Here is an 11,875-nt window from a genome sequence, read left to right on the forward strand (position 1 = left end):
GTGGTGACAGGTGCCTGTAATCCCAGCTACTTGGGAGGCTGAGGCAGGAGAATTGCTTGATTCCGGGAGGCAGAGGTTGCGGTGAGCTGAGTTCGTGCCACTGCGCTCCAGCCTGGGTGACAGAGCAAGACTTTGTCTAAAAAATAAATAAATAAATAAATAAAACTACAATCCAAGAATACTTTACGGAGAAAAGAAGATGTGACTCTACATATTGAAAGTCTCTACATGTATCTGGGAAAATTGCCCCAGAGTGCTTGAATTCTGGATGTATCCTCATAAACTTGGTGGTTAAAAGATGAGGGAGAAGGAGGAGGATGAGGAAGAAGAGGAGGAAGAAAACAAACCTCTGGGCCTCCCCTCAAAAATACCAAGTCACTTAAAAAGGGAAAAACAAGTAGATTGGCATCAGACTTATCAACAGCTGTGTGCAGAGCAAGACAAGGATGGAACAATGTTTTCAAGAATGGTAAGGACTGTATAAATCAAGGATTTTAAATCCATCCCATCTGTCTTTCAAGTATCAAAGTTACAGAAAAAAAAGTTTTACTTCTACAAGAACTCAGGGACTACTGTCCTAACAACTCCTTCCCAAAGAATATGCCAGAGGGCTGGCATCACACAGAGAGAAGACTAAGGAAATTTGTCAAAATAACTGGTGGTTTGAACAAAAGATGCAAAACTACTTTGAAAGAGGACTTCATGTTTCAGAGATGAATCGGACATATCCATCCATAAGATCCTTGCCAAGAAAGTTTGAATAATAAAACAATGGAGCTAGAGTGCAATGTTTTCACAGAATCTCTGAAGAGATTAGGATATGGCTTTGGCAGCTCTAGATGCAAAATTTGTAAAGCAAGAGAAGGGAAAAAGTGCAAGTAATTAATGGAGATTTGAAAAGACCTGAAGCAGGACAGTCGGGAATAGATGAAAGGGTTTTCTAAGATTAAAAGAGGTAGAAATGTGGAATTCGGTAAATTTTATTGAGAAGACACCCAAGTAGATTTAGGCTTGTAGCTCTTACAAACATTAAAAATGTTTTATTGTATTAAAGAGCTAATACTCCTTAATTATGATTTCATTATTTATGGTATAGAGAATATCTAGATGCACTATTTACCTCCTTTTGTTCGTACCTAGAAATGGTAGCAAATACATGTGGCTTCATTTCTTTTTTTTTTTGAGATGGAGTTTTACTCTTGTTGCCTAGGCAGGCGTACAGTGGCGGGATCTCAGCTCCACAACCTCCGCCTCCCAGGTTCAAGTGATTCTCCTGTCTTAGCCTCCCGAGTAGCTGGAATCACAGGCATGAGCCACCACGCCGGCTAATTTTGTATTTTTAGTAGAGATGGGGTTTCTCCATGTTGGTTAGGCTGGTCTTGAACTCCCGACCTCAGGTGATCTGCCCGCCTAGGGATTAGAGGCGTGAGCCACCGCACCCGGCGGTTTCATTCCTTTCCTCCAAAGTCACGTTGCACATCAATATGTGATTTGGCAATGGTTCTCTTTTTCACTGAGCCCCAGTGAAGCCTCAGAATTCTACTCAACATAGCACATGAGGCAGCCGTTACTACTGTATCTGCATTTGTTGTAAGTTGAAATAGATTTGCTATCCCTGCCCTAATTGTAGGGTCTGTAGATTACTCGGCACCGTCATCTCACTTGTGGAAACTAACGGGATTACAGACACACTTTCTCAGCAAGCGTTGATTAGTCACTGAGTAAATGACAAACACTGTATGAGGCTCTGGAAATAACAAAATGATTAGGACACATTCCCATCCTCCAAGAGGCTCACAGGGCCCGGAAGGAAGTGAATGATTCTGTAGAATTTGCCTTGTGAATGTGTTACTCCTTACGTTATATTGAACTTTGCAGTGATCAAGAAATATTCTCCTTTGTAGAAAGATCATGGAATCACATAGACCTCAAGTTTTAGGCATGGCAAAACTTTATGCACAATTTCTTACGTAAAGTGATTCTCTCTGTCCTCATCCTTAGTACCTTGCTACTCCAAGCGTGATCTGAGGACCAGTGGAAAGACGTTACCTGGGTACTTGTTAGAAAATGCAGAATTCCAGTCCCATCCCAGATCTCTTGAAACATAATTCTCATTGTATGATGAAACCCAGGTGACTTGTATGTACATTAAAGTTTGAGAAAAGTGTCCAGCTAGAACAAGGTCGATTTCCGCCTGCCACTTTTTTTCTCCCTACCACACTTAAAAAAAAAAAAATCTCTTAACCACAGACACATATTCCAAATATCATTTTCTCTCTTTGCCATATTTTCTTATCTGTAGAGATACTATTATAACATGGGAATACTATTAGTACCTGTCCTGTCTGATGAGAATGAGCATTTACTGAGATCACGCATCTGTGGTACTCACAGACGTGATTACAGACGTGAGCCTCTGGCATCACTTATGTTTTAATGAACAAGGTGTATACAGGTAAGAAAGTTAAGCATGTGAGTGCCAAGTTCATGTCTTGGTTCTATCATTTACCAGCCATGGGGCTTTCGGCAAGTTAGTTTTAACCTCATTCAGCCTCAACATCTTCAACTCTAAAATGGGAATCAGTGTTGCCTCCATCATAGATTGACTGGGAAAAATAAAGGATATTGCATATAAAATGGCTTAACACTGTGCCAGGGACGTAACTGACAATCAATATTATAAGAGCGCCTGGCTTCATAAATAAATGTTATTTTGTGAATGATTTACATGATACTAGTTTAAAGGAAAATCGGGACTTAGAAATAATGTTTCGGGCCGGGTGCGATGGCTCACACCTGTAATCCCAGCACTTTGGGAGGCTGAGGCAGGTGGATCACCTGAGGTCAGGAGTTTGAGACTCCAGCCTGGCCAACATGGTAGAACCTCATCTCTACAAAAAATACAAAAATTAGATGGGCATGGTGGCGGGCGCCTGTAATCCCAGGTACTTGGGAGGCTGAGGCAGGAAAATTGCTTGAACCTGGGAGGTGGAGGTTGCAATGAGCCAAGATCGTGCCACTGCACTCCAGCTTGGACTTCAGAGTGAGACTCCCTCTGGAAAAAAAAAGAAAAAAGAAATTTCGACACACCTGGCCTGTTCTCAGTGGAGGAAATTCTGAATTTTCTAGTTGTTGGACCCTTGTTTGATATGTTTAAGTAAATACCCAATAAAATGGTATCTAACGCACCCCTGCCGGGCTGGGTGGTACCCACACTTGTACCTTGCACACACACACACACACACACACACACACACACACACACACGTCGCACACCTGTAAGGGGGCACAGCCCCAGGGGAGCCTGAGTGCTGTGCTTGCCTCGTGGGGCGCTCCATGGAGATGGGTCTCCCAGGCCTCAGGGCTCCCTGGGTGCACCTCCTGTTTCTGCGTGCCAGAAGAGATGGCTACGGGAGACCAGGCGGGAGAACTTTCCCAGCATGGTGAGGCGTGATGGTGAGACAGCAGTGTTTCCTGGGTTACATGTGGGAAGGACTGGGTTGGAGATGGGCCAGCAATTTGGCCTCCTGACTTGGGGTGCTCCAGTCTGCAGGTGGAAGTTCTTCCTGGGGGCTTGCAAAGAGGAAGAGCAAGGAGAAGGACACTGATTTATTCAGCCGGGAATTTGCTTGGTTTGACTGAGAGCCTTTGACTTGCATGAGCTCAGCAGGGGAGCGCCTTTTCCAGGCCTTGCAACACCAGCCTGCTATTAAGCGTTTCTAAGAGAATAAAAGCCTGTTGTGTTAAAAGGACTTGCCCTCCACCAGCAGCAGTGGGCCCATTAGCCAATCTGTTGGACACCCGGTGGCACACAGGCTGGCTCTGCAGGAGGTCATCCTGGCCTCCTGCCCCTGTGTCTTTCAGAAGGCAGAGTCTGTGGGAGAGATCTACTTCCCCATCCTCCTGCCTGGTGGAGCTGAGAGTGTCAACTGACACTGTCCTTTGGCCTCCCTCCTCCTCTGTCCCTACTGCACTGGGTTTAGCTGCCTGTGGAGGGGCTCCACGTACCTTCCTTTGTAGAACTGATGTGTTCAGGAAAATCTTTGAGTCTGTTAGATTTGTATGAATTAGGTCATTACTGTCTTGCTTTAAGGTTATACTTCAAAGGCCATAGTTAATTAAAGGTAGGTGTCCTTTGTCATTCAAAGTGAACATTTATGTCAGTTCAATAATATTTGCTTTTTAATTTCTGTTAAGAAATATGGGTTGGGCCGGGCGCGGTGGCTCAAGCCTGTAATCCCAGCACTTTGGGAGGCCGAGACGGGCGGATCACGAGGTCAGGAGATCGAGACCATCCTGGCTAACACGGTGAAACCCCGTCTCTACTAAAAAATACAAAAAACTAGCCGGGTGAGGTGGCGGGCGCCTGTAGTCCCAGCTGCTTGGGAGGCTGAGGCAGGAGAATGGCGTAAACCCAGGAGGCGGAGCTTGCAGTGAGCTGAGATCTGGCCACTGCACTCCAGCCTGGGCGGCAGGGCGAGACTCTGTCTCAAAAAAAAAAAAAAAAGAAATATGGGTTGGGTGCAGTGGCTCATGCTTGTAATTCCAGTGCTTTGAGAGGCTAAGGTAGGAGGATGTCTTGAGGCCAGGAGTTCCAGACCAGTCGGGGCAACATGGCAAGATCCTATCTCTAAAAAAAGAAAACAATGAGCCAGGCGTGGTGGCATTCACCTTTAACTCTAGCTCCTCAGGAGGCAGAGGTGGGAGGATCGCTTGAGCCTACGAGTTTGAGGTTGCAGTGAGCTGTGATCACACCACTGCACTCGAATTTGGGTGACAGAGACTCTGGAAACAAACAAAAGAAAGAGAGAGATGGAGGGAGAGAGGAAGGGAGGAAGGAAGCGTTCAGAATATAAAAGGAAAGAAGGAAAGGAGGGAGGGAGGAAGGGAAGAAGGGTTCAAAATATAGATAGAAAGGAAAAGTCCGCAGAAAACTGGAGTAAAGTCTAAAGCTCCTGAAATAGTCAGTGTGCTATGCTGGAACAGTGTGTACAATTTTAAGACATGAGAGTGAAATACTGGGTTTGTCATTTGGATAAGTTTTTGAGTGGTTAAAATAAAGAGTGCTTATTGCCTTCCCAAAACAGCCCACCACTGTAAGCTGCTTGTACACACTGCATCACTTATTGTTATTATTATTATTTTTTGAAACAGAGTCTTACTCTGTCACCCAGGCTGGAGTATAGTGTCATGATCTTGGCTCACTGCAACCTCCACCTCCCGGATTCAAGTGATTCTCCTGCCTCAGCCTCCCGAGTAGCTGGGACTCTAGGTGTGCGCCACCATGCCTGGCTAATTTTTGTATTTTTAGTAGAAACTGGGTTTCACCATGCTGGCCAGGTTGGTCTCGAACTCCTGACCTTGTGGTCTGCCCACCTTGGCCTCCCAAAATGCTGGGATTACAGACGTGAGCCTCTGGCATCACTTATGTTTTAATGAACAAGGTGTATACAGGTGAGAAAGTTAAGCATGTAAGTGCCAAGTTCATGTCTTGGTTGTATCATTTACCAGCCTTTTGGCAAGTTAGTTTTAACCTCATTCAGCCTCAACATCTTCAACTCTAAAATGGGAATCAATGTTGCCTCCATCATAGATTGACTGGGAAAAATAAAGGATATTGCATATAAAATGGCTTAACACAGTGCCAGGGATGTAACTGACAATCAATATTATAATTCTTAATATGTGAACTGTAGGATTTTTATTATTTAAAAGAACCTTTAAGTGAATTTCTTATAAACCTATAATGTTAGCAATGTTATGAATTAAATTTGTTTTATAAGTTTAAAGTTTGGCATATTGTATTTTCTTGAAGCAAATTTTATAATGCATGCGACTTGAGTTTTCCTTGTCCTTTCTTATTTTTGGTAAGAATGTCTAAACTTGAAAACAATGGAGTGTAGAAATAAAAGTACACGATGCAGAATCCAAGAATGCTAATGCTCGGGGAAAGGAACACTGAGTGTGCATGGCTGGGAGCCCCGTGGGGGCTGGGACTTGCTCAGGGCTCTATCCCCAGGGCAGAACACCATGGGCAGCATGCAGTAGGTGCCTAATCAGTGTGTGTTGCTTGAATAAATGAATGAGACCACATAGCCCAACATCTTCATTTTGCAGATGGAAACCTAAGGCACAGAGAAGTGAAGTGACTTGTCTAGAATTACTTCAGGCAGACCTGGGACTCAGTCTCTGGTCCGTGTGATCACAAATGCTTCTAAGGCTCACAAAACAGCAGAATTCCTCTGCAATGAAGAGCGTGGTGTCTTAAGCAACACACTGGCTGGCTGGTTGTCTCCCTTTCTCCCTCCCTCCTCTGCTCCCTCTTCTTCTCCTTCCCTTCTTTCTTCCTCCCATTCCTGCCCGTTGCCCCTGGTGGTGAGTCCTTTGCTAAACGAGGGCCGGACAGGTGTACCTACAGCTCTGTCTCATACCGTGCTAGAGCAGATGTGAATGTTGAACCTCCCTTCTCTCTGGACATATGGCATAATCTTACGTCTCTGTTAGCTAGTCTGCCCTCCTGCCACCCATTTCAAGGCACCTTGGCTCCTGGAAGCCATCTGGATGGAGTTTTTGTAACAGGGGAAAGGGTTCCTCCAGTACCCGGGAAGCCTTGGGTGGGTGATGGTCCCTGTGATCACCCAGCCGTGGTAAGGCCTGCTTCCCTCGCTTAGCAAAACGGTACCCTGGTGGAGGGTGATGCTGCAGCTGGGACCGCAGGGGTCGATGAGCATCATGGCAAAAAAGCCTTTATAATAAGGACCTCCCACTTTACTACTTCCAGCCTTTTGGAAACAAACGCATTTCCTTCCATTCTTTGCTGGCAACACTGTCTTTTGTACGGACTGTATTTGTTTGGATTAATCCATGGAGTCTGCAAATTTTTGTTCAAATAAGAATACTGTAGCTGGGTGCAGTGGCCCACACCTGTAATCCCAGCACTTTGGGAGGCTGAGGTGTGAAGGTTGTTCAGAGCCAGCCTGGGCAACATAGTGAGACCTCATCTCTACTAAGTAAATAAGTAAAACTTAACCAGGCATGGTGATACATGCCTATAGTCCCAGTTACTTGGGAGGCTGACATGGGAGGATCACTTAAGCCCAGGGTGTCGAGGCTACGGTGAGCCATGATTACACACTGCACTGCAGCCTGGGCAACAGAGCAAGACCCTGCCTCAAAAAAAAAAAAAAAAATTGTTATTTGACCAGGCATGTGGGCTCATGCCTGTAATCCCAGCACTTTGGGAGGCCAGGACAGGCAGATCACCTGAGGTCAGTAGTTCAAGACCAGACTGACCAACATGGTGAGACCCCATCTACTAAAAAAATACAAAAATTAGCTGGGCATGGTGGCGGGCACCTGTAATCCCAACTACTCAGGAAGCTGAGGCACAAGAATCACTTGAACCCAAGAGGCAGAGGTTGCGGTGAGCCGAGATCGCACCACTGCACTCCAACCTGGGTGACAGAGTGAAACTCCATCTTAAAAAAAAAAAAGGTCATTTGAGAATCACAAAACTCTGGTCTTTTTAAACATAGAAGAGTGATGTAGAGCAGTGCTTCTCAAACTGTATGTGATGAAGGACCAGTTTTTAAACCTTCCGTATATTGTGTTGCAGATCAACATATCCATCAAAGACAATAAAAATGAATAGAAAGATGGAAAAAAATTCCAAACCCAAAAGACATTAAAATGTCCTGAATTTTTTTTTATTATTAAGAACAATTGGGCTGGTCATGATGGCTCACACCTGTAATCCCAGCACTTTGGGAGGCCAAGGCGGGCGGATCACTTGAGGTCAGGAGTTCGAGACCAGCCTGCCCAACATGGTGAAACCGTGTCTCTACTAAAAATACAAAAAATTAGCCGGGCGTGTTGGCGGGTGACTGTAATCCCAGCTACTCGGGAGGCTGAGGCAGGAGAATTGCTTGAACCTGGGAGGCGGAGGTTGCAGTGAGCTGAGATGGCGTCATTGCACTCCAGCCTGGGCAACAAGAGCGAAACTGTCTCAAAAAACAAAACAAAACAAAACAACCCAATTGATATAAAATTATACATATTTCTGCAAAAAATTCTAAATGCTTACTCTCAGTTTCTGCACTTCCTTCTGGGTGTTGGTAGCAAACTCTGTAGACCCGACTTTGAGGAGCTCTTGATATGGAGACGTGGTTTCTTACGTCTAATTTTGTTTTCCACCATCTACTGCAAGAGTTGTATTTTCTGCCTCACATCGCTGTCCTTCTCCCAGCCCATTCATTTTACTGCCCCTCTCAGAATGCCCTGTGTAATGGGAGGCCCAAGACATTCAGTGGAAGATGGACATGGGCAGGAGTTAATGCTTCCTCCAGAGAATGCCTCCATGTTCTTCTGTCATCCGTGCAGATACCAGGCTGCAGTCCCGCAGAAAATGATCATGTTGCACAAGGCGAAGAAGCAGATATCGACATGCTGCCAATAAAAAAGGTCATGAGCCAATAAAAATGACCCTATGATTCACTTTCCAGAAGAGCTACGTTTTAATGATTACTAGAAAGTGGATTCTTTCTTTGCATCAATTTTTATCAACAACTTAAAGGAAATGCCATTAGTAGATGAAGAACACATTTTTGATTCATTGACTAGGATTATGGTTAGTAAAATGATTTTCTTTTGTTTGGGTTTTGTTGTTATTGTTGTTGTTGTTGTTTTGAGGCAGAGTCTCTCTGTGTCGCCCAGGCTGGAGTGCAATGGCATGATCTTGGCTCACTGCAACCGCCGCCTCCCAGGTTCAAGCAATTCTCCTGCTTCAGCCTCCATAGAAGATGGGATTACAGGCGCCTGCCACCACGACTGGCTAATTTTTTGTATTGTTAGTAGAGATGGGTTTTCATCATGTTGGGCAGGCTGGTCTCGCTCTCCTGACCTCAGGTGATCTGGCCTCCCAGAATGATGGGATTACAGGCATGAACCATGGTGTCCCAACCAGTAAAATGATTTTCTGAATGTTTTAGTGTTTTTCCCTCCAAAAGTTGTCTTTCCTGACAATGTATTTTTATTTTACTATATAGTCACTTTCCAGCCAGGTGTGGTGACTCACGCCTGTAATCCCAGCACTTTGAGAGGCCGAGGCGGGCAGATCACTTGAGGTCAGGAGATCGAGACCAGCCTGGGAAACATGGAGAAACTCTATTAAAAATATAAAAATTAGCCGAGTGTCGTGGCGCATACCTGTAGACCCAGTGACTAAGGAGGCTGAGGCATGAGAATCGCTTGAACCTGGGAGGTGGAGGCTGCAGTGAATCAAGATTGTGCCACTGCATTCCAGCCTGGGCAACAGAGACTCTTGTCTCAAAAAAAAGAGTGTCATTGCCCATGAAAAGCACATGGTCTTCCTGCATCCCTACGGGTTATTCTGGTGCCTGACGACGTCCTGAGTTCACTTTCGCAGCTTCCATGGCCACATTCACTTTATTTTTCTCTTCTTAGGGGAGGGAAAAGGCAGGGCATAGTTGCTGTAATTTGTAGAGTTAGGTTGATCAGTTACACCTTAGTTTACATACCTCGGTGTGGAAATGTCTGAAACTCGTAACTTTGGGTTTGTAGAATTCGTTTTCCATTTCATAAGTCCTAGAATTTTAAAGTCCTGCATTTTTGGTTTGTTTAGAGGAAGCTGCATATACTCTCATACATGTACAGACGTACGGGTGTGTATAGGATGTGTAGAAATACTATTGCCCTCAGACTCTTGTGACATTATATTTAATCTTTTTTCTTCTAGGGAAAATTTCTAGAAGGTAGGAGGGGGCTCGTGATATATTAACATTTCTACCGAAAGCTCTGTTAGGGCTGGAGGGGAGACAGCAGAGAAGAGCAACAAGGGAGGTTTTAGTGAGATATAGCCACATCCGAAAAGCAACAAGGCGTTTAGAGAAGCTGGGAGAGGCAGGAGATGCTGCTGTGGGAGGAAGCCGGAAGGCTACAGGGACCTGCCAGAGGGAGGCTGGAGGCTGTGGGCCAGGTGGTTCGGGGAGGCTGGAGGAAGGTGAGAACTGGCCTGGGAGAGAGCCTGAAGTGACTTGGAGAACCAGGTGGTTTGGGGAGGCTGGAGGAAGGTGAGAACTGGCCTGGGAGAGAGCCTGAAGTGACCTGGAGAACCAGGTGGAAAGAAACTTGCTTCCTCTGTGCCCTGAGCTCAAAGACAGAGGACTCTGGCACGGCCCAACGTTTCTGCCCCCACAGTCCCCACAGTCCCCGCCCAGGGGTCATGGATCTCCACATTTTCCTACCTTTGGGTCTCACAGGGCCTGGGGATTGGGAAACAGAGTAAAGCCCAGCCTTATTAAGCAGCTGTTCGTGGGGTCGGAATACACCTGTCAGGAAAATCACAGGCAGTGAGGAGTTTCTTCCCGTGACCAGTGAATGTCAGTATGTCCCGAGTGCCGCTCCGAAGGGTTTAGGGTGTCATTCCCAGAGATCAGCAGGGAGCCTAGAGGTGGAATGACCAGGATGGCCAGAGCCAGGGGAAGACCACGAAGCCAGAGGGTGCCCCGACAGAGGAAACGTGGCCGGTGGGTTTCAGATCCTCATTTGGCCAGAGGGAGGCGGCTGGATCGGCTTCTCCAGAGCCTGCTGGCTGTTGGTCTGCTGTCCGTGGTCTGCTTCTAAGTAGGAGAAGAGGTGGAACTTGGAGCTGGGCACCAGCTGGCACTGCTATGTTCAGAGCATGTGAGGAAGCAGGAGCAGCAGAATCCCAGGACCCTCAAAGTGGTAGAAGGGCTCCCAGGCCCCTTACAGGTCACAGTCAAGGGCCTTCATAGAAGCTGGCCCAAACCTGCCCTTTCCTTGCAGCCCAATGACCTCAGGAGACAGTGACTCACCCTGTGTCCACCTGTGTCATCCTGTGGACGGCTGGAGGTCCACGGGTACGGCTGCTATGGCGGCAGACACAGCCCCGCCCAGGGCCCATGGCAGCCCCAAGTGGCTGCCCTCTCCCTCCACAGCGGCAGCGGTAGCACTGCATGCAGCCTCTGGAAGGTGCTTGCCTTGGGGACTCGGCTCTGGTGGCTCCCCTTTGCCTGTGCTATGAGCTCAGTCCCCATTTCTCAGGTCGCCTTCAAGGCTCATTCCTGACTCACCCAGGCTTATCTCCAGCCATTCAAGATGCAGGCGTTGTCATTCCTTGAAATTCTCACATCTCCTAGAGCCTCTGTGCTTTTCATCACACCGTTTCCTCTGCCTGGAATGTCTGTCTTTGCCTGGGAAACAAAAGAGAAAAATGCCTGACTGTTAGTTTTAAAATAGCATCTCAAAGCTCACATTATTTTTAAATATTTCAGACACATAGATAAGAATAGAGAATAACATAATCCCAGTGCTTTGGGAGGCAAAGGCTGGAGGATCTCTTGAGGCCAGGAGTTTGAGACCAGCCTGGGCTACATAGTGAGACCCTGTCTCTATGCCTCCCCCAAAAGAATAGGGAAGATATTGAATGTCCAGCGTTATCATTATCAGATCTTACTGCTATGCCATAAGTACTTCAAATCTCATTTTATTTTAAAGAATGGAAACAATAAAGATTTAGCTGAGGTACTCAGGGTACCCTATCCCCTTCCTGGTCTCCTTCCTTAGAAAGGGTAATGTCTATACTTGGGTTAACTAGCCCATGTATGGTGTCCTCATTTGAGCTAGATATTCTACCTAAGAAATCTAAACACATACATTGTGTTGGACTATTCAAAAGTCGTATGTAAATGATATATTGTGCATGACATCTGCAATTTGCCTTTTCACTCAATGTGGTGTTTTTGAAATTTATTCAAGTTGACACATATATAGTATTAGCAGCTGCATAGTGCTCCGTTGTATACATATGTGGTTTTTTTGTTTGTTTGTTTTTGAG

The sequence above is a fragment of the Colobus angolensis genome, unplaced genomic scaffold, assembly GCF_000951035.1.
Source record: "Colobus angolensis palliatus isolate OR3802 unplaced genomic scaffold, Cang.pa_1.0 Scaffold40, whole genome shotgun sequence".
NCBI classification, from domain to species: Eukaryota; Metazoa; Chordata; class Mammalia; order Primates; family Cercopithecidae; genus Colobus; species Colobus angolensis.